At 43.1% G+C, this 23764-nt stretch overlaps 1 protein-coding gene across 3 annotated transcripts in view; it reads right to left on the bottom strand.

Annotated features, from left to right (window-relative positions):
- The window catches only part of FAM163A (family with sequence similarity 163 member A), a 97342-nt gene that overhangs the window by 11320 nt on the left and 62258 nt on the right, over positions 1-23764 (bottom strand). The window lies entirely within an intron of this gene.

Here is a 23764-nt window from a genome sequence, read left to right as displayed (position 1 = left end):
TGCTGATGGAGGTGGAGGAAGTGAGATCCACTGAGGAATCCAGTGTAGGCAAATTATTGGGCATCCCTTCAAGCCAAAATTCTTTATCCACTCAACCTTATTTAGAGGAGCATCTGGGCCCAACCTAGGAATGGGGTGTTGGGGGCGGTGGGGAGAGGAAGGGTGCCCCCGATGGTGATGCTGGGCTGCTGCTCACTGTCCCGAGGAGAACCTGCTCCACTGGGTGTGTGTTTTCACTAGGGAGGGAACCTAACCATGAATGGGATGTGCTGAGCCACCTTCCACAGGGACAGGGCTGACAACCTCAGGATCTCTGGCTCAGCAGGAAGCTGGAGGTCAAAGCACAGACATTTTCAGGCCTCAAGGACTGCACCCATCTGAGTTCAGCAGGTCTCAGGAACAGAGCTCCCAGAGAAGTTGAGAAGGCAGTTGGTCACCTGCAGAGGTGCTCCATCCCCGCCTCCACCTCCTTCTAGATCTAGGCCTTAACAATGTCTTCAGTGCCTGCCTTGGATGTTCTGGACACTCAGGCTTTCTCTTCTAAGAGATGTTTTCACTCATATGAAAATGTATGTTGTATGTAGCTGGATGTCAGAGTGGGACTCTTCCCACCTAAGTGTTGATTGAGATGCCAATGGGTTGACATCAGAAGACTAAAGTGAATTTGGAATAGGTCCCTCCTCCCTGGCCATGTGAGGGGAAATATACATGAGGATGCAAATCTGCTTCAGGATTCATGCTGTTGTTCAGGATTCATGCTGTTGTTCAGTCGCTAAGTCATGCCAGACTCTTTGTGACCCCATGGACTGCAGCACACCAGGCTTCCCTGTCCTTCACTGTCTCCTGGAGTTTGCTCAGATTCATGTTCATTGAGTCAGGATTCATGAGTGCTTTGTAAAAGAGAGATGGGTCAATAATCTGGTGAAGATTTGGTGAGGAAGATTTCCTTGGCAAGAGCTGTTGCTGAGCCGTGAATCTCTCACTCCAACCAGCAAAAGAGGCGGGAGGGCCATGGAACTGGCAGGGCTCGTTGTCTTGAGTCCTGCTCAATAGTGCCACCTGGAGGCGTGAGAAGACCCCAGTTGAGGAGGCCAGGCCTCCAGATGCCCCAGGGGCTGAGCAAGGAGTTGCCAAAAAGGCCAGGAATAGAGATGATGTGTTTGCCTGGGTTAAGGAACCATCAGGGAACCTCAGAAGAGCCCCAGAAAGCATTCACAAAAGCAGGAACCAGTCTAAAGCTACTCTCTGCTCTCTAACCAGTAAGAATTCTCTATTTCGCAGCAGCTCTTGAGGATAGTGGGAGGGAGGGTAAGAGTGGGGGGAATGTAGACAGCAAGGGATTTTGCCCAATGCCCCAGTTGCAGCAGATCCAAACTGGAGAATAGGAGAAGAGTAATGCTGTTGGGTGGGGAGTATTTTGATTATCACTCATGACTGACACTCTAATTTCTGAGTTGAAACTGTATCTATAACTTAGAGTGACTATGAGACTATCACCTAGGAGGGAATGAAAAAGCAATGGGCCTGGCATAAGTTTTACTCTAGGGGCAGGGGCAGATTTCTCCCACTGAATACATTTTAAACTAAAGGGTACTTGATCGTACACCATGATCAAGTGGAATTTATCCCAAGGATGCAAGGATTCATCAATATACATGTATCAATTAGAGTAATACATGACATTAACAAACTGAAGAATAAAAACCATACAATCATCTCAGTATATGTAGAAAGGTTTTGACTTTCAACACCCATTTATGATAAAAATTCTCCAGAAAGTGGGCACAGAGGGAACATAACTCAACATAGTAAAAGCTATATATGACAAACCCATAGCTAACATTCTCAAGGGTGAAAAACTGAAAGCATTTCCTCTAAGATTAGGAACAAGACAAGGATATCCACTCCCACCACTTTTATTCAACATGGTTTTGGAAGTCCTAGAGACAGTAATCAGAGAAGAAAAAGAAGAAAAATAAATTCAAATTGGAAAAGAAGTAAACTGTCACTGTTTGCAGATGATGTGATACTATATATAGAAAATCCTAAAGATGCTACAAGAAAACTACTAGAGCTCATCTATGAATTCGGTTAAGTTGCAGGTTACAAACTTAATACACAGAAATCTACTGCATGTCTATACACGAAAAATGAAATATCAGAAAGAGAAATTCAAGAGACAATTCCATTTACCAGGCATCAGAAAGAATAAAATACCTAGGAATAGAGCTACCTGAGGACACAAAAGACTGTACTCTGGAAACTCTAAGACACTGATGAAAGAAGTAAAAGATGACACAAACAAATGTAGAAATATACCATGTTCTGGGATTGGATGGATTAATACTGTGAAAATGACTATACTATACCAAAGCAATCAACAGATTCAGTACAATCCCTATCAAATTACCTATAGCATTTTTCACAGAATTAGAACAAAAAATTTTACAGTTTGTATGGAAACACAATAGAAGACCCCAAATACCCAAAATAATCTTAAGAAAGAAAAATGGAGCTGGAGGAATCAGCCTTCCAGATTTCAGGCTATACTATAAACTACAGTAATCAACAGTATGATGCTGGCACAAAAACAGAAATTAGATCAATGAGACAGAATAGAAAGTTCAGAGATAAACCCGTGCACCTATGGTCACCTAATCTATGACGAAGGAGTCAAGACTATACAGTGGAGAGAAAACAGTCTCTTCAACAAGTGGTGCTGGGAAAACTGGCCAATACAAATAAAAGAATGAAATTAGGATACTCTCTAATACCATACACAAAATAAACTCAAAATAGATTAAAGATCTAAATGTAAGGCTGGGGCTATAAAGCTCTTAGAGGGAAACATAGGCAGAACGCTCTTTGACATAAATCACAGCAAGATCTTTTTTGATCCACTTCCTAGAGTAATGAAAATAAGCAAAAATAAATAAATGGGATCTAATTAAATTTAAAAGCTTTTGCACAGCAAAGGAAACCATAAACAAAATGAAAAGACAACCCACAGAACAGGAGAAAACATCTGCAAATGAATTGACCAACAGGGATTAATCTCCAAAATATACAAACAGCTCATGCAACTCAGTATCAAAAAAACAACACAATCAAAAAGTATTTATATATGGTAGAAACCAACACAAATATTATAAAGCAATTATCCTCCAATTAAAAATAAATAAAATTTTGAAAAATGGGAAGAAGATCTAAATATACATTTCTCTAAAGAAGATATTCAAGGAGGCTGAAAATCACATGGAAAGATGTTCAACATCCTAATTATCAGAGAAATGCAAATCAAAACTACAATCAAAACTATCATCTCACATAAATTAGAATGGCCATTATCAAAAAAATCTACAAATGAGAAATGCTGGAGAGGGTGTGGAGAAATGGGAACCCTCCTACACTGTTGGTAGGAATGTGAATTCATATAGCCATTATGGAAAATTAATATGGAGAGTATTAAAAATCTAAAAACAGAACTACCGTATGACCCAGCAATCCCACCCCTGGGCATATACCCAGAGAAAAGACATAATTCAAAAAGATACATGCACTGCTATGTTCCCAGCAGCACTATGCACAATAGCCAAGCCATGGAAGCAGCCTGAGTGTCCATCAGCAGAGGAGTGGATAGAGAAGATGTGGTGCATAGATAATGGAATATGATTCAGTCATTTGTTGTTGTTATTTAGTCACTAAGTCGTGTCTGACTCTGTGAGACTCTGTGGAGTCCACCAGGCTCCTCTGTCCATGGGGTTTCCTAGCCAAGAATACTGGAGTGAGTTTCCATTTCCTTCTCCAGGGGATCTTCCTGATTGAACCCATGTCTTCTGCTTGGCAGGCGGATTCTTTACCACTAAGTAACCTGGGAAGCCCTTACTCAGCCACAGAAAAGAACAAAATAATGCCACTTGCAGCAACATAGATAGACGTAGAGATTGTCATAGAGTGAAGTAAGTTAGACACAGAAAGACAAATATCATACCATGTCGTTTTATATATATAATTTTTTTAAAAGAGTACATACAAATGAATTTAATTACAAAACAGAAGTGGAGTCACAAATGTAGAAAACAAATTTATTGTTACTAGGGGATGTGGAGGGGAGGATAAACTGGAAATTGGGATTGACATATATACACTCCTATATATAAAATAGATAGCTAATAAGAACATGCTGTATAGCATAGGGAACTCAACTTAACACTCTGTAATGAACTATATGCGAAAAGAATCTAAAGCCCCTATGCTGGGAAAGACTGAAGGCAAAAAGAAGGGGGCGACAGAAAATGAGATGGTTGGATAGCATCACCAACTCAATGGACATGTTGCTGTTGTTATTCAGTCACAAAATTGTGTCCAACTCTGCAAACTGCAGGCTTCCCTGTCCTTCGCTATCCTCAGGGGAGTCTGGTATGCTGTAGTCCAAGGCGTTGCAAAGAGTTGGACACGACTTAGTGACTCAACAATAACAACAACAAATAACCGATTCGCTTTGCTGTACGGCAGGAACTAACAGAACACTGTAAATCAACAATATGCCAACAGAAAGTTTTTAAAAAATAAAGTGATAGACCTCCTAGATTTTGATCCATGAAAGGGAGACAAAACACAAGTTACAGACTAGGAGAGATGAAAATGGAATATTACCACATACGCTGCAAACATAAGGAAACTAAAGGGTATTAAAAACAACTTTATGCCAATCTAAAAATACAGATGAAATGAATACATTTATGGAATAATGTAACCTACCAGTATTTCCTCAAGAAGAAATAAATTACTTGAAAGATCTTATAATGTGAAGAAATCAAATCATCAGAAGTTGACTTTCAAAATAAAGAAGGAAAAAATAAAACACGTAGGCCCAGAGAGCTTCACCAGAAACACCTACCAAACACTTAATAAAGAAACCATCCTATCTCACACAAAGCATTCCAAGAACAGAAAAAGAAGAAACGCTCTAAGTCATCTTACTATCACTTTTCACTAGCAACACAGAAAACGTAATTTTAAAGACATCATATAAAATAATGAGAAAATTATTAAGTCCTATCAGAGAAGACAATGGCACCCCACTCCAGTACTCTTGCCTGGAAAACCCCATGGACGGAGGAGCCTGGTAGGCTGCAGTCCATGGGGTCGCTAAGAGTCAGACACGACTGAGCGACTTCACTTTCGCTTTTCCCTTTCATGCATTGGAGAAGGAAATGGCAACCCACTCCAGTGTTCTTGCCTGGAGAATCCCAGGGACGGGGTACCCTGGTGGGTTGCCGTCTGTGGGGTTGCACAGAGTCGGACACGACTGAAGCGACTTAGCAGCAGCAGCAGCAGCAGCATTAAGTCTTAGGTGTATATGATCCCCTGGAGTAGAAAATGGCAACCCATTCCAATATTCTTGACTGGGAAATTCCATGGACAGAAGAGCCTAGCAAGTTACAGTCCATGAGGGTCTTAAAGAGTCGGACACAACCGAGAGCACACACACATAAAATACAAGCTGTATAGGAGATGACAGAGGATGAGATGGTGGGATGGCATCACTGACTCAGTGGACATGACTTTGAGCAAGCTCCAGGAGATGTTGAAAGACAGGGAAGCCTGGCGTACTGCAGTCCGTGGGGATTGCAAAGAGTTGGACACAATTGAGCAACTGAACAACAGTATAGGGATTTTTTTTTTAGAAATCTTTAAAATTTTACGGAAAGACTTAAAGATGCCTAAATAAATGGAAAGTTGTACCAAAAAGATAAAAATAAAATAAAAAGTAAAGGGATATTTGAAGAAAAAAAATCAAAGTTGCTTTTTGGGCATAAATCATACAACATGCTTGCTTAACCAGTTACTTTATAGAAAAATGGTCCGTGGAAATGGAAGAACTCTAAAAAATTTGTCCCAACATCTTTACTTCTCTAGAAGAAGAAATCAAGTTCAGAGAGGACAAGTGACTTACTTAACCACACACAGCAAGATAGAGATGGGACTGGAGAGGCACTGGGAGCAGAGCCTCCTGGCCCCTGCTGTCTCTCCTCCCAGCACATCTGCTCTTATCTCACCAGGAGCTAAGGTGTCCCTAAAGCTGGATTTCTCACATTGGCTTGACAGTAACAATCCACCTGAGCCACACATTAAGGCAGAGACTCCAGATCTCCTGAAGCAGCATCTCCAGAGGAGGGACCCAGAATCTGCATCTTTAACAGGTTTGAATCTTGCGATCTGGTACTTTTGGGAAAAGATGCAGGAATGAAGGTCTTTGGGAGGATTTCAGGCTGGAGGCAGCAGGGGAGGTGGGTGACCTTGAGGAGCCTGTGGCATCATCTGCTGCCCATAACAAGGCTGAATCTGGATTCTGTGTCCTCAGGGCACACAGGCCAAAAGGAGGACAAGGGGAGTGCGGGGAGAACCAAAGGTAACATGGTGTCTCTGGGTGGGATGGAGCCAATAGAGGTCAAGGTGGGGAACCTTAAGTCCATTCTTCTAGTGAAAGCTGGGGGAACATAAAAGCCACCCTGATCTGATCTCATTTACAAAGCAGAAAAAGAGACACAAACACAGAGAACAAATGTATGGATACCAAGGGGGAAAGGAGGGTGGGATGAATTGGGAGATTAGGATGGACACACACACACTACCATGGATATAAAAGATACCTAATGAGAACCTACTGTATACAGCACAGGCAACTCTACTCGGTGCTCTGTGGTGACTTAAGTGGGAAGGAAATCCAAAAAGGAAGGGATGTATGTACACGTATAGCTGATTCACTTGGCTGAAGAGCAGAAACTAACACAACATTGTAAAGCAACTCTACTTTAAAAAAAAAAATAGCCTCCCTGATAGAATCTGCTGGAAATGGGTTTCCCAGTCCCCATAAGGCCAGGGGTCTGTGCTCTCTCGGAAGGACCCCTGCCCTCAGTGACTTCAGCACCCAGAGGCGGGTCATCTCCCTCACCGCCTGGACCAGCAGTGACAGGAAGCTCCTGCCGCAGCTGGCACCAGCCCATGTAATTAACGATCAGCTGCCCCCTGCACCCTGCTTGGCCCCCTTTGGAGCACAAGTTAATTGAGCAGGGCCTAAGCACCGGCTGATCTCAATTTCTTCTGATGCAATTAAGCCTTCTCCAGTCATTTATTAACTCATGAAATTGACACAGCAGGTTAGCAGCTCCTAAGAAGAGCAGTTTTTTTCCCCTTGTTCCCTGTCTCCTCAGACATCAATGCTCTGGCATGGCTGGCGGAGGGAATCAGACAAAGGGGCTCCTTTTACTCTGATTGTGCTTATGGCCATTACCAAGCCCTGATTCCCAGGATGAGGGTGGGAAGACTTGGTGGTCAGATTGGTCCCTTTGTCCCAGAGGAAGTACCACAGCAGCAGAGAGGTGTGTGCTGTTTGAGTAGGGGCCTCTCTGAGAGATACAGGGAAACTCAGCAAATCATCAAGGGAAAAGAGAACCTCAATATAATAACGATAGTAAACAGGCAGTTTATAAAACAGAATCAAAAGGCTAACAAGAAAATGAAGAGATGCCCAAACTCAACATAATCTAGGAAATGCAAATGGAAACCATAGTGAGCTATCCCTCTACACTGGTTGACTAGCAAAAATTGGTGGGGATTTAGGGGCACTGCTGGTAGGGTGTAGTTATAACAGCCGTTGAGGGAGAGACTTACCACTACTTGGTCATATTAAGTTCAGACCCCATGAGACAGCAACTCTGCTCCTGGGTCTGTGTCCCCCAAATTTCTCAATATATCCATATGGTGCCACGTGTGAAGATGTTCATCCCTGTGTTTTTTATGGTGGCAGAGAACTGGAAGCAAGCTCAGTGATCATCACTGGAGAGTATAAAGTCAGGTAGACATACACCTCAGAGGATAATGCAACTGCTGAGAGCAAGGACCAATTGGACCAGAGTAACACAGAGTGACAGGGATAAATGTTAGCAGAGGGCTAGGTTAAAAAAAAAAACACACACACAAACAGAATTAGACGTATAAAGATGTATAACACTGCTTATATAAATTTAAAATACAAGCACAGGTCCAGCAACCGGGTTAAGAATCCTCCTGCCAAAGCATGGGACACAAGTTCGACACCTGGTCCAGGAAGAACCCACATGTCGTGGGGCAACTAAGCCCATCTGCCAAAACTACTGAAGCCCTCAGGCCCTAGAGCCTGAGCCCCATACGAGAAGCCACCACAGTGAGAAGCCTGCACACCGAAACTCCAGAGCAGCCCCTGCTCACCCCAACTAGAGAAGAGCCTGAGCAGCAATGAAGGCCCAGCATAGCCAAAAATAAACAAATCAAACTGAAAAAAGAAAAGATCCCACAATCACCAAACTATGCTTTAAAAAAAAGAACACATACCGAAACAAAAACAACAACCCCCTCACCCAAGTTCATAGATACAGAGAACAGGTTGGTGGTTGCCAGAGGTAGGGAGTGGAGGAGGGAGAAATGGGTGAAGAAGGTCAAAAGGTACAAACTTCCAGTTATAAAATAAGTAAATAAGTCATGGAGAAATAATGCACAGCATGGTGACTATAATAAAACTCTATTGTACTTGAAAGTTTCCAGGAGAGTAGACCTTAAGAGTTCTCATCACAAGAAAAACATTTTTTGGCCACTGGTCACAGGTGATAAGTAGACTTATTGTGGTGATCATTTTGCAATGTATACAAATATGAAATTACTATGTGATATACCTGAAATCAATACACTGTTATCTGTCAATTTTACCTCAATAAAACAAAATCCAAAATACATACCCCAAAATGTATATGCATTAAACATGTTAGAATGGCTGACTGTGGAAGGAGGAGAATGAAAACAGGAATAAGAATAAAAGAGAAAAAAAAATAATAGAGAAGAAGGGCCTTGCCCAGACCAATGATGAATCATATTGTGGACTATCTGAGAAGTAATACTGATGAGTATAATTAACTTAACATTCTACATCTGAGGTCCAACCCAAACAAAAAGGAAAGGGGTCTCTCACCACCCCAAGGAGGGCCTCCGTGCTGCACACTTCTATCTGACCTTCCTATCTGTTCTCAGGTAACTGTATTGTTGCCACACTGGGGTCAAGTAGGTATATTTTGTTTTCTTCTTAAAATGACAGACCATTTAAGGGCATTGGAATCTTGTGTCTTCATAAAGCTCCACTCCAGTGTTCAGCACATTTTAGACTGTGGGATGGCAGATCTAATGGGGAAGCTGCTTTGCATGCAGAGCGTGGGCTGTTTTATGCAGATGACACTTGTCTCTGTGGCTCTTGGGGTCAGGATTCCCGATTATGGGCCTGTTCTCTCTGCTTCAGAGAGATGACTGTGGAGGTCAGCAAGCGTTTTAAAGGCTTGGTTCACCTTGGACTCAACTCTCTTTCCCTTTCTGCCTTTCAAAACAACATTCGTTACTTCTGACAGAGTTTTCCTGTGTGCATCTTGTTTGATGTTCAGACACGGCAGTTTTTTCACTTCTCTTATTTCACAGAAAACATAAAGCTCAGAAAAGCAAAGTGGCTCAGCCAAGGTCACACAGCTATTTTGGGGAGAGCCAGGGCACCCTGCCCTCACCATTCTTCCATGCCCAGTGTAGTTCTTGCTCTGCAAGGAACACATGCCCTGTGCCATGGCCCCATTTCCATGTCACCCCAGCTTTTCGGACTCCACGTTCTATTTCCTGACTCACCACTCGCAGGAGGGACGGGGCATCACGGCCTGTGTGTTGGGAAGACTCATTGGTCTATATGGTTCACTGGGATTTCTCTCCATCTGTATTTGATCTCTACTGGCATTTGGGAGGTGTTCCGAGATCCCTAGGCAGCAGGCCTCCAGCCCGCTGACTGTGAACATGCTTGTTAGGAAAGGCAGAAGCCTCTGTGGGGTTTGTTTCTCCTTGCTGGAAAGACATCAGCAGTCTGGAAGAGATCCAGGTGAGAACGCAGGCCATTGAAAGGAAGTAAAGTTTCAGGCCAGATGGTGATAAGGAGAGGCAAGGCGCTAGGATAACAGGTGGACCAGAAGGAGCTAACCTGTGAGGGATGGGTCTCAGGACCATAGAGCCATCTAACTCAGAGTAGCAGAAAGGGGGAGGCTTGCTCAAGCTGTCCAAGGGACGGATGTGAAGTAATGGGATAAAAGGAGACCAAAGACGTTGAGACCAAATTAAGGCAAATCTCACAGGACACAAACAAATGTAACAGTGAGATTTGAAATCTGTCAACCTACATTGCACAGGGAGGCTTGGGGAGCATTACGGAGCTGCTCCGTCTCCTGGGTCAAATCTAGAGACCTGGCCTATTCATGCTGCCGGTTGGGTTTGACTGGGCCAGGGTGAGGATACAGCAAGGATGGGACGAGGCAACTTCTGGTTTTGGGGGGCTTAACAATTGCACCAGGATTTATTCAGGATACTTAATCACTTCAATGAGAACATTCTAAAATGGGCAAAAGAGCCCTGAGGAGGACTTCCCTGGTGGCCCAGGGGTTAAGAATCTACCTGCCAATGTAGGGGACACAGGTTCGATCCCTGGTCTGGGATGATCCCACATGCTGCAGAGCAACCGAAGACCAAAGACCATGTGCCACAGCTACTGATCCCCGCTCTAGAGCCCTTGAGCCTTTACTGCTGAATCCTGTGTGCCTAGAGCCTGTGCTCCACAGCGAGAGAAGCCACTGCGATGAGAAGCCTGTGCACCGCAACTAAAGAGTAGCCCCTTTTCACTGTAACTATAGAAAGCCCAGAGGCAGCAACAAAGATCCAGAACAACCAAAAAAAAAAAAAAAAGAAACCATATATATATATATATTTATTTAAAGGCCATTTGCAGGTAATACAGCAATGGTGACAGCAGGCCTTTGGCAGGTGGGGCAACACTTCATGGAAACCATGGGAGAGCGCCTGGTAGAATCCTGTGGGCTTAGTGAGCAGAATGGGAAATTTACATCCAAATATGCCTCCTATTCTTAATAGTTCACACACACTCACACACACTCAAGTCAACTGCATGCCACAATATATATGGCTCCTATTTCATATTCTGGGTTTGCTAATTCTCAAGTAATTCTTTGGGTGTCTTTGTGGCGTTCCGTTAAACTTTTCTAAAAATTGACCTACATGATTTGTCAATATCATCTTGGGCAGAGGGAGCAAAACCAAGGAAACAGGGTTTGTATCTTGATGAGTTGTATTTCTATCTGTTACATGCACTGATTTCTCTGGCCGCGAGAGTGGCCTGGGATGGCTCTTCCAGCTGAATCTTTATCACTTTGCACCCTGTGGATGGGGTAGGCAGGCTTCCCCAAGAAACCCTGGGGCTTCCAGCTCCCCACAAGAAGTGGAGATGGAGATTGTTTCCCATTTCATCCACTGGTCCCTGAGGGCTGAAGGGTTGAAAACTGCTTGTGGCCAGATTACTCATCAGGGAAAGCTCTAGAACAGACTGGATACAGATAAGCCATGCTCTCTCAGAAAACAGGTTACAAAAGAGCAACTTTACATTCGTGTGTGTGTGTGTGTGTGTGCAATAGGAAAACATATTGCATAATAGGGAAACATACACTATTTATAGCTTTCCCCCTCTTCTGCTTTCTGCTAATCTGTGTCTACCAGCTCATCTGGACTGGAGAGTAAAAGGTAAATCGGGAGACACCATTCTATTTGAATAGATATGACCTGACCTGAATATACTTAGACAATGAAAGGAGAAGAGGAGAAATTCAAGAGCTGGCATGAAAGGTACTTGAAAAGCATTCTGGAGAGACTGCAAAGAGGAGGAGACGAGGTGGCTGCCATGTGCATGAGACACTGGGAGAGGTGGAAATGGGAAAGAGGTTGTTGTTCAGTCGCTCAGTTGTGTCTCACTCTTTGCGACCCCATGGACTGCAGCATGCCAGGCTTCCCTATTCTTCACCATCTTCTGGAGCTTGCTCAAACTCATGTCCTTTGAGTCAGTGATGCCCTCCAACCATCTTGTCCTCTGTCATTCCTTTCTCCTCCTGCCTTCAATCTTTCCTAGTATCATCAGCCTTTTTTAATGAGTCAGTTCTTTACATCAGGTGGCCAAAGTATTGGAGATTCAGCTTCTCCATCAGTCCTTCCAATGAAAACTCAGGATTGATTTCCTTTAGGATTGACTGGTTTGACCTCCTTGAAGTCCAAGGGACTCTCAAGGTAAAGAGGAGTTTTGAGTATTTTATATATTATGAATGAAATTTATTCCCTTGGGATTTCCCAAACACTTCAATAAAGGTTTACATTCCTTTCCACATAGGTTTTGCATATTGGATTGAGTTTAAATAAGACACCTTGAGGAGACTGAGCCCACAGGGCAACTTTTCCGTTTTTTTTTTTTCACAGGTTATCATCATAAAGGAGGATGATTTGTCCAAAGAAAGATAATTGGAGGAGAAGACTTTTGAGAGTCCCTTGGACTGCAAGGAGATCCAACCAGTCCATCCTAAAGGAGATTAGTCCTGAGTGTTCATTGGAAGGACTGATGTTGAAGCTGAAACTCCAATACTTTGGCCACCTGATGTGAAGATCTGACTCATTTGAAAAGACCCTGATGCTGGGAAAGATTGAGGGCAGGAGGAGAAGGGGATGACAGAGGATGAGATGGTTGGATGGCATCAGTGACTCAATAGACATGGGTTTGGATAAACTCTGGGAGTTAGTGATGGACAGGGAGGTCTGGCGTGCTGCAGTCCATGGGGTCGCAAAGAGTCGGACACAACTGAGTGACTGAACTGAACCGAACCAGTAACTCTTGGGCTTTCCCTGTGGCTCAGCTGGTAAAGATTCTGCCTACAATGTGGGAGACCTGAGTTTGATCCCTGGGTTGGGAAGATCCTCTGGAGAAGGGAAAGCCTACCCACTCCAGTATTCTGGCCTGGAGAATTCCATGGGCTGTAAGTCCACGGGGTCACATACAGTCGGACATGACTGAGAGAATTTCAGTTTCACCAGTAACTCTCAGAGGTGGGAGGATGCCAATTTAGGTCAAGTTGGAAAGAGATATAGAGATTAGTGTTTATGAACTTCCTAAGTAGAAAGACAGAGAAGATAGGGATTTGGTAGGAAGTATGAATGATAAACAATTCCCCAAAATATTCCTAGTAAGTAGTCCCTCTGGGACCAGCCAACATGAGCTCCAGGCTATGGCCAAGCCTGCATCTGGGTCTCTGACCCTGGGGGGCCATGGTGATGTTTTTAAAAAAATCTCCTCTTATTTGAATGACCACTCCTTAATTTTATACACTTTTCCTACTCATTACTTTGTGCTTTTCTTATCAGTCTCTTTGAATATTACCAGTTAGGCATATTAACACTTGCAGTGTCAAAACTACTGTAAATGTTTTCCCCAGTATGAACTCCTTTACAGTGTAAAAGTTTTAAACTTTTAGGGAGCTAAATCTTTCATCACTTTTTGTTCCCTACTTGGCTTAGGAAGTTTTGCACACAGGGTTATGTAAGAAATGTTTCACTTAAAAAATTTAATTATTCATCTTGCAGGGATCTGTTTTTGTGCTCTTAGGGTTTCAGTTTTAGTTTTTTTTTCCTTAGATAGAAAGCCAGTTCTGCCAGGTAAGCCGAATTGTCTTAGACTAAATTATCGTCTTTAGTACATATTAATTTCAGATCTATTTATGTGTGGATCTATTTCTAAATTCCCTATTCAATTCTACTTACCTACAATTATTCATATGCCCCACTGTTTTAATTAACTTGATTTATCATAAATTTTTAATGACTTGTAAGATTATATATACTTTTATTGAAGTATAGTTGATGTGCAATATTATATGTTTCAGGTGTACAATAGTGATTCACAATTTCTAACATTTAATATTCCAATCACAATTATTATAAAATATTGGCTATATTCCCTGTGTTGTATATATTCTTGTAGCTTATTTATTTTATACACAGTACTTTGTACCTCTTAATCCCCTACCCCTATCTTGCCCCTCCCCTCTGCCCTCTCCCCACTGGTAATCATTAGTTTGCTGTCTGTATTTGTGAATCTGTTTCTTTTTCTGTTAAAATCACTAGTTTGTCTTATTTTTTAGATTCTACATATAAGTGACATCATGCAGTATTTTTCTTTCTCTATATGACTTATTTCACTTAGCATGCTGCTGCTGCTGCTGCTAAGTCGCTTCAGTCATGTCCGACTCTGTGCGACCCCATAGACAGAAGCCCACCAGGCTCCCCCATCCTTGGGATTCTCCAGGCAAGAACACTGGAGTGGGTTGCCATTTCCTTCTCCAATGCATGAAAGGGAAAAGTGAAAGGGAAGTCGCTCAGTTGTGTCCGACTCTTAGCGACCCCGTGGACTACAGCCTACCAGGCTGCTCCTTCCATGGGATTTTCCAGGCAAGAGTACTGGAGTGGGGTGCCATTAGCATAAAACCCTCCAAATCCATCCATGTTGTTACAAGCAGTAAACTATTTTTTTCAGCTGAGTAGTATTCCAACACACACACACTTGTGTGTATAGATATATGATATATATATATACATACACATCTTTATCTCTTCATCTGTAAATGGACACTTAGCTCGCTTCCATATTGTAAGACTACTTTTTAACTTTTTATTACTGTGTAACATATAGTGAAACTGTTAGTTGCTCAGTCTTGTCTCACTCTTTGTAACCCCATGGGTACCTACCCACTAGGCTTCTCTGTCCATGGAATTCTCTAGACAAGAATACTGGAGTGAGTAGCCATTCCTTCTTCAGTGGATCTTTCTGGCCCAGGGATCGAACCCAGGTCTCCTGCATTGCAGGCAGATTCTTTACCATCTGAGTTACTAAGGAAGTCTGTGTCACATATAGAAAGGGCACAAATCAAATTTTCTCACTGCGAACACATCCATGTAACTTGCCCCCTAGAAGTCTCCCTTAGGGTTCTGGCTTACGAGTCTGTCTTTAACTCCTGGGCAGAGCTCTGGTGATTGGCACATGAGTGTAGACTTTCTCATGACCACTTTCTCATGACCACTGCTGGCTCCTGGGCCATAGCTTCTTACAGAGTGGCTCAGGGCCTTATAACCAGAAGCCAAGGTGGAGAAGATTGCTGTGGCTGGACTATGATGAGGAGAGAGATGTGAACTTCTTCGCCCGAGCTTTCCCACCTGGAAAGGGCACTGAACCGTGTCATCTGTCAATGAGCAAAGAGGCAAAGCAACTGAAGCCTGAAGTCTCTCAGTTTCTTCTCACCAACAGCAGGAAGAGCTGGGCTATTCCCTTTTCAAACTCCACTGTCCAGGTGGTGGAACCGGGAGGATCTGGGACACAGGCCCCTTGAGAGGGTGGGTGCAGGGGCTGCTACTCCTTTCTCTGTGCAGAGAGCCCTCAGGGGAGGACATCCCACTCCAAATCAAAGCTGCCCTGCGTAATACCGTCTACTGAGTTCTGTTCTGTGGACAGGGAAACCTTTATGGGTGATGCTCTGTTAGGGAAAACTTTTCCTTCATTTGGATTCAGACTAAACTGTCTCAGAATTATTTGGCCTTGGGAGACATGTGGTATGAATGTGCGTGTGTGCACACACATGCTCAAACCAACACCAACCCTCTGGAGAACCGCCATACGCAAACCCGCGCATCACACTACCTGCGAGAGAGACAGGCAGACAGGGAGGGTCAAAGCCCAAATTGGACTGACCTGCAATGGTGAAGACTCTCCCTCCCCCAAATGCCCTAGGTGATTCTAGATTGGTGAGCTCAGATACTGGGAAATGGACTTCGAGCATACCATGTCCCCTGTATTGCCATGGAGAGAGAAGGCTGGCAGATCCTAAGGAACAAACAAAGCCTGTGGGTCATGGACCCAAGAATGGTCCCCTCTGAGAAAGTGAGGAAGAAAAAGAGGAAAAGGGAGATAACTCACTTGCTGTCTTGCTTGATGCTATAGGACTGGCCAGGCTCCATATCCAGTTCAGTGTTTTCCTCCTGGCAGACTACACCCCTCTAATTATTCCCGACCTGCCAATCAAACCTGTTCCTGCAGAAGTCTTGGCAGGGATGGGAGATTGGAGAACTAGGCCACTAAAGGCAAACGTGATTTCTCTATCCCACTGCTCATTGGAGGCTAATACAAAAAGGGCAGATCCAACCAGAAGGTGAGGGACTCCCAGATGAAAAACAACCAAAGCGTTGCTGAGAGTGGCAAGGAGAGGAAGAGAAGGAGCATATTGTGTGGACATGCTGATCCCCGCATGGCCTGCTTCCTTGTTTTCTTAAATTTTCTGGAGAAGTAGGGGGAATGGGGGAGAGGTAGAAAGATGACACTTGAGTAACAAATAATAAAGGAAGAGATGAGTGGAAAGCTGCCTCTGTGTAACTCTCACCTGTTCAAGCTGGTTTGCCTTCAAGGGTCATTTATGATGGATCCCTCTCTCTGAAAGACAGTCTTCTCAACATCTCAAGACAGATAGCATGCCATATATCAATGCTCAGTTAGCTGGCATAAAAGAGAAGTCCCCAGACCTGGGGCCTGGGTATTGGGCAGGGAGCCTTGCACGTGGGGGACCCAGGATCCTCCCATTTTGGGCCTCTTTGCCTCCAGCCATCAGACAGAGGATGCGTGGAGGATCATGAGAGGAAGGGTTTTGTGGGTCAGACCTCCAGGAGTGCACGTCACTTCTACTCCCATGCCATTGGCCAGACTCAGGCCACACCTAAGTGCAAGGGAAGCTGGGAGACGTGAAGGGCTGAGTGCCCGGGAAAGAGCAGGACCAGGTTGTACAGCGCAGAGGCATCTCTGCCACAGCCCCTACCTTCTAGTCCAGTTTTAGTCTTTGGCATTCTCTTTGCACTTTTGCTCCACTAATACTGAAATGCATGTCTTTCCCTAGTTAAGCCGTCCTCTCTTATATCTCTTCATCCTTATATACACTGTTCCTTCATCCTAGGCCACCTTCTTCCCACCTGTATCTATTTGGCAATTTTTTTATTACTCCTTTAGGAATCAGCTTGAGAAGAACTCCGGCCCCTTCCGGCATTCCATAACTCCTCTAGGCAGGCTTCACACTTCCTCATTCTGTACCTTATGGATCCCTCCTTTGTAGCACTTGCATAATTTATAATCCATAATTTATCATTGTTTTGCAGTGGGCCCATCTCCGTTACTAAACTGCAAGCCCAGTTCTGGCAGGAATGGCACCTGCTTAGCAGAATGCCTGGGACAAAAAGGACTCAGTAAACACTTAGTGATTGAATGAACAAAAGACAGAGCATCTGCCCTGGTTTTCTTTTTTCCAGGCTAAATGTTCTCATTTCCTTTTACCTTTCCCCAGGTACATGGCTTTGAATCTCTTTATTATCCTTGTCCCTGTCTTCAGAATGAGCTCCAATGTATCAAATTCATCATCAAATTGGGAGCCCCACATCTGAATAGGGCTCTCTGGGTTTGAATTGACTGGTGCAGGCTTCACTGGACAGGCTTTGCCCCCTCGTCCAGTGGCAAAATTCATGGCTGGCATGGGACAGGGCCTCAACTATGGTCATAGTCGCTTCTTTCCTCTCGGAATACTTCCCTCCTCCCCGAGCCATGCACATCTAATATTCCACTCAAGAATCATCTCTTCTGATAGGACATTTTAAAGATCTAAGGGGAAGGGCATTAAGTTTAGATGTGTAAGTATTGCTGGGTTATGTGGGCTTTTCAAATTTATTCCAGATGTTTCTATGTCTATAGATAGGGACAGTCACTGTGCCACACTTTCTTTCTTAGCAGGGGAATCACCTGTGTAGCCTCTTTTTGTCATGTAATTATAAATAACTGGTATGGTGGGTTGGAGTGTAATATCTAGTCCTTCCTCCTCTTGCCTGTCTTACTGCATTGCAGAAGCTAGAACTCTAAAAGTGACATTTTCCAGATTCCCTTTGCGGCCAGGGTTCTGGTCATGATTTAAGTGGGGCCAATCAGATGCATCCCCTCTCACGTGGCTCGGTGGTAAAGAATCCACCTGCCAATGTGGGACATGCAAGTTCACCTGGGTCAGGACGATCCCCTGGAGGAGAGCAAGGCAACGCACTCCAGTATTCCTGCCTGGGAAATCCCAAGGACAGAGGAGCCTGACAAGCTACAGTCCATGGGGCCTCAAAACAGTAGGACAAGACTTAGCGACTAAACAGGCAGGATCTGTGTGGCTCTGGAGCCAGTCATTATGGTGGCAGCTTCCTGACCTCTAGATTACAGCTGAGGCCATGTGTTCCTATGGCCAGTAGCCACAGTCTTAGCTTTGTGATCCCTCAGCTTCCTGATACAGTGCTATTGTTTCAGGGATCATTTGTAGGGGCTCAGCCTAGAGCCTGCCCCTTAGATCTTCCAAAGACTTGTAATCACCTAATCCCCTGTGTCAAATATACTTACTCTTAACATAGCTGAAATGAAATGAAGCAAAAATAAAAACTAGGAAAAAATAATTTAAAAGATAGGTAGAGTGACTTTTAGTATCTGCAACCTGACCAGTAAGAGCAGGCACCCATTGACCTCCAGGAAAAGTCATCCAAAGCTTTTGTGGCTTGATGAAAACTGTACTTCTCTTCTTGAGGCCATTTGGTATGCACAGAGCTGAAAAAGTAATGTATGAAATTGTATAAGGATCCCAAGATCCTTCTGAGAGGGCAGAGACCAAGACTTCCATTCCTTCCTAAGATCCAAACTTAGGGAATCCTGGGGAGTGGCCCTGACCAAGATCTGCTGGAAGTAAAGAACTCCAGGGGAGCAGAGGGTACCTGTGAAGGTGATGGCTGGTTCTGGCCTGTCACGTGACTTGAGTCAGATGCTTCTTCTTTTAATTTCAGCATTTTGATTATTATTTTGGAGTATAATTGCTTTACAATGTTGTGTTACTTTCTGCTGTACAACAAAGTGAATCAGTTATATGTATACATATATCCCCACCCTTTTGGCCCTCCTTCCCATCCCACTCCCATCTCACCCATCTAGGTCATCACCAAGCTCTGAGCTGAGCTCCCAGAAGTCTCTCTCTCTCTTTTTAAAAAAATTTTTAATTGGAGGAAAATTGCTTTAAAATGCTGTGTTGGTTTCTGCCATCCAATAATGCAAATCAGTCATAATTATATATATCCCCTTCATCGTGAGCCTCCCTCCCCACTTCTATCCTACCTCTCTAGATCATCACAGAGCACCAGGCTGGCATAGCATGGGGCTTTGGGGAGCAATGGCTGTGTGAGCACCAGGAGATATTTAACCTAGGATCAGGGCTGTTCAGGGACCATGTCAGCAGAGAAGATTTTGCGACAGCAGCAGACAAATGTGACAGAGCCAAAGCTAGCATTCAGTAGCACATCCTGGAGACCAACCAAACACAGACTGACCAGAATTCCTAAGTTTCTTTCTCAGCTTTGTACCTGGAAACAAGAACAACTTCCTCTGGGCTGAAGAAGATCCTTAAGGTTTGGAGGGAGAGGGTAAAGAGGTCTCAAGAGGGAGATACTGAACTTTTTGGTAATAGGAACCTTTGAGGAGTTGAAAAATTCATTGGATAAATAAGAATTATGAACTTATTTGTACCCCAAACTGGTGAAGTGGGTCGCCCAAGTTACAGGCACAAAAGAAAAACCTAACTACATTCAAAATTAAAATTCTATGTGTACATGAACCCAGGACAAAAATTAATTAAAAGGTAAATAATAGATTGGGGAATTACCTGCAATAAATAGGAGAACTTATTTAGATGATAAAGGAATATATTAAGACCACATAGGTGAATAAGCAAAACACAGAAATGGATGATTTACCAAGGATGAAATGAATTAATAAATATATGTAGAACTATCCAACCCCACTAAAAGTCAAAGGAATGGAAACTGAGACATATTTCTTCTTTCTACTAAATTATAGGAAATTATTATATTAATACCTAGTGTTGATCAGGTTGGGGTTTAATACTCTTCGTTTCTAGGTGAAAATTTGTAAAACTCTTTGGGCAAATATTTGGCAATATTTATTTTAGAAATGTATATAGCAAAGGTTTCTAGTTTTAAATGGCTTATCAAAATCTGTATTTATCTTTCCTACCCCGCACAACATCCTATTGAAATAATAAGAAACAATAAACAAATTTACAGCAGCCCTGAAAAATCAGAAAATTGTGTCTCCAACTGAAGCTTCTGTATGAGAAGAAGCTGTTGAGGGCAGATTCATGGTGAACACCAAGAACCCATGGCCCCATAACAGATGGCAGAGAAGACATCCACAATGGTAAGTTTTCCTACCAGAAATACACATATGCACAGATACAAGTATATTCTTTGTAGTATTATTTGTGATTGCAAATATTTGATAAATACCCATCAGTAGAGGAAATGTTAAGTGAATTACATCCGCAGCAGTGGATGAATACGTCCGTCAGATAGTGTCAGAGCTTGCATTCAATAGCACACGACGTGAAAAGGAAAGTGAACCTCAATCAGCCGTGTCTGACTCTTTGCAACCCCATGGACAATACAGTCCATGGAATTCTCCAGGCCAGAATACTGGAGTGGGTAGCCATTCCCTTCTCCAGGGGATCTTCCCAACCCAGGGGTCAAACCCAGATCTCCCACACTGCAGGCAGATTCCTTACCAGCTGAGCTACTAGGGAAAACCTAGCACACTACGTAGCACCAACCAAATGCAAGCAGACTGGCTGGAATTTCTACGTTTGTTTCTCAATGTTGTACCTGGAAACAGTAGTAGCTTCCTCTGGGCTGAATAAGATCCCTAACATTTAGAGGGAGAGGGTAAAGAGGTCTCAAGAGGGTGAAAATGAACTTTTTGCTAATAGGAATATTTGAGGGGGGTTGATTAATTAATTAGAGAAATAAGAGCTATGAACTTGTTTGTACCCCAAGCTGAATTACATGTTACATGAATTACAGTTCTTCCACGGAATACTATGAAGTTGTTAAAGAGAATGAGGTAGAGTAACATTCCATTTATATTAAAGATTGTATGTATGAAATTAACATCTGAAAATGTTCATTTGTTTAATGCAACATTCCTATTTCTGGTAATATATTCAGAAGGAAATGAAACAGAATAAGGCAACACTGGAATCAGAGAAATATTCACCATAGTGTTATTTATAACAGAAAAAATGGAAATAAGTAAACTGCTAATGATACAGGAATCATTATTTTATTCATAGTACAGGGACTCAATGACACATTGGATAACCATGATGGTGTGGTCACTCACCTAGAGCCAGGCATCCTGGAGTGTAAAGTAAAGTGGCCTTAGGAAGCATTACTACAAGCAAAGTTAGTGGAGGTGATGGAATTCCAATTGAGCTATTTCAAATCCTAAAATGAAGAACTAAAGATCCTCTTGATGAAAGTGAAAGAGGAGAGTGAAAAAGTTGGCTTAAAGCTCAACATTCAGAAAACTAAGATCATGACATCTGGTCCCATCACTTCATGGCAAATAGATGGGGAAACAGTGGCTGACTTTATTTTTCTGGGCTCCAAAATCACTGCAGATGGTGACTGCAGCCATGAAATTAAAAGACGCTTACTCCTTGGAAGGAAAGTTATGACCAACCTAGACAGCATATTAAAAAGCAGAGACATTACTTTGCCAACAAAGGTCCATCTAGTCAGTTCAGTTCAGTTCAGTTGCTCAGTCGTGTCCAACTCTTTGCAACCCCATGAATCCCAGCATGCCAGGCCTCCCTGTCCATCACCAACTCCCAGAGTTCACCCAGACTCAACGTCCATCGAGTCAGTGATGCCATCGCCATCTCATCCTCTGTTGTCCCCTTCTCCTCCTGCCCCCAATCCCTCCCAGCATCAGAGTCTTTTCCAATGAGTCAACTCTTCGCATGAGGTGGCCAAAGTACTGGAGTTTCAGCTTTAGCATCATTCCTTCCAAAGAAATCCCAGGGCTGATCTCCTTCAGAATGGACTGGTTGGATCTCCTTGCAGTCCAAGGGACTCTCAAGAGTCTTCTCCAACACCACAGTTCAAAAGCATCAATTCTTCAGTGCTCAGCCTTCTTCACAGTCCAATTCTCACATCCATACATGACCACTGGAAAAACCATAGCCTTGACTAGACGAACCTTTGTTGGCAAAGTAATGTCTCTGTTTTTCAATATGTTATCTAGGTTGGTCATAACTTTTCTTCCAAGGAGTAAGCGTCTTTTAATTTCATGGCTGCAGTCACCATCTGCAGTGATTTTGGAGCCCAGAAAAATAAAGTCTGACACTGTTTCCACTGTTTCCCCATCTATTTCCCATGAAGTGATGGGACCGGATGCCATGATCTTCGTTTTCTGAATGTTGAGCTTTAAGCCAACTTCTTCACTCTCCTCTTTCACTTTCATCAAGAGGCTTTGTAGTTCCTCTTCACTTTCTGCCATAAGGGTGGTGTCATCTGCATATCTGAGGTGACTGATATTTCTCCCAGCAATCTTGATTCCAGGTTGTGTTTCTTCCAGTCCAGCGTTTCTCATGATGTACTCTGCATAGAAGTTAAATAAGCAGGGTGACAATATACAGCCTTGATGTATCTTTTCCTATTGGGAACCAGTCTGTTGTTCCATGTCCAGTTCTAACTGTTGCTTCCTGAACTGCATACAGGTTTCTCAAGAGGCAGGTCAGGTGGTCTGGTATGATCAACATTATCCATTCCTTTTTTCAAAGTTAAAACTGATGTATTAGTTTCAGGTGTACAACATAACGATTCCATGTTTGTATACATTGTGAAATGATCACCACAAGAAGTGTAGGTCACATCTGATACTACACATGGTTATAATTTTTTTTCTTGTGATGAGAACTTTTAAGATCCACTCTCTCTTAGCAACTTTGGAATATACCATTTTTCTATAATTAAATTTATTTATTTTTAATTGAAGGATAATTGCTCTACAATATTGTGTTCATTTCTGCCAAACATCAACATGAATCAGCCATAAGTATACATATGTCCCCTCCCTCTTTAAGCTCTCTCTCACCTCCCCATCCCAGCCCTCTAGGTTGTTACAGAGCCCTACGTTGAGTTCCCTGAGTCACACAGCAAATTCCCACTATCTATTTTATATATGGTAATGTATATGCTTCCATGCCACTCTATCCGTACATCCCACCCTCTCCTTCCTCCCCCTGACCCTGTGTCCATAAGTCTTTTCTCTATATCTGTGTCTCCATTGTGCTTAGTCACTCAGTCATGTCTGACTCTTTGAGACCCCATGAACTGTAGCCCACCAGGCTCCTCTGTCTGTGGGTTTTCTCCAGGCAGGAATACTGGAGTGGGTTGCCATGCCCTTCTCCAGGGGATCTTCCCAACCTAGGGATCAAAACCAGGTCTCCTGCATTGCAGGTGGATTCTTTACTGTCTGAGCCACCAGGGAATCCCCATGTGTTTCCACTGCTGCCCTGCAAACAGGTTTATCAGTACTGCTTTCAAATTCCATATATACGTATTAATATACAATATTCATTTTTCTCTTTCTGACTTCACTCTGTATAATAGGTTCTATGTTCATCCACCTCACTAGAACTGACTCAAATGCATTTGTTGTGATGGCTGAGTAGAATTCCATTGTATATATATACCACAGTTTCTTTATTCACTCATCTGTCGATGGATATCTAGGTTGCTTCCATGTCCTAGCTTTTGCAAATAGCGCTGCAAGGAACCCCAATGCAATGGGGTATGTGTGTCTTTTTCAATTATCATTTTATCAGGGTATATGCCTAGTAGTGGGATTGCTGGGTCATATGGTAGTTTT

The sequence above is a fragment of the Bos taurus genome, chromosome 16, assembly GCF_002263795.3.
Source record: "Bos taurus isolate L1 Dominette 01449 registration number 42190680 breed Hereford chromosome 16, ARS-UCD2.0, whole genome shotgun sequence".
NCBI classification, from domain to species: Eukaryota; Metazoa; Chordata; class Mammalia; order Artiodactyla; family Bovidae; genus Bos; species Bos taurus.
Note: the sequence above shows the minus strand (reverse complement) of the source record. Positions and strands in the feature narration are given on the sequence as shown.